Here is a 318-nt window from a genome sequence, read left to right as displayed (position 1 = left end):
ATAACGTTGGGAAATACCATCGGTAGCGCGAGATCTCGTCAAGTCATGTGACATTGCTCATGGCCTAATTTCCATTAAAAACATGGGTTGGTATAGAAAACGTTGGAACATACTTTTCGTAATGATCTTTGAAACATATTATTGATACCACCTAGTGCATAAAGAATAGATCTTTCGATCCATGTGCGACATGTGTGTGAAAGTGACGATTTGTTTCTAAAATATCAGTTTGAAGTGCGCTCCGAGCGCGGTCGCATATTTCCCGCATATTATAGAGGGCCGGAGTTCTGACGTTAATCGACGACAGACCGATATGAA

This window comes from Mizuhopecten yessoensis, unplaced genomic scaffold (assembly GCF_002113885.1).
Source record: "Mizuhopecten yessoensis strain PY_sf001 unplaced genomic scaffold, ASM211388v2 scaffold631, whole genome shotgun sequence".
Lineage (NCBI taxonomy): Eukaryota > Metazoa > Mollusca > Bivalvia > Pectinida > Pectinidae > Mizuhopecten > Mizuhopecten yessoensis.
The sequence above is the reverse complement of the archived record's forward strand: the minus strand, read 5'-3'. Positions refer to the sequence as shown.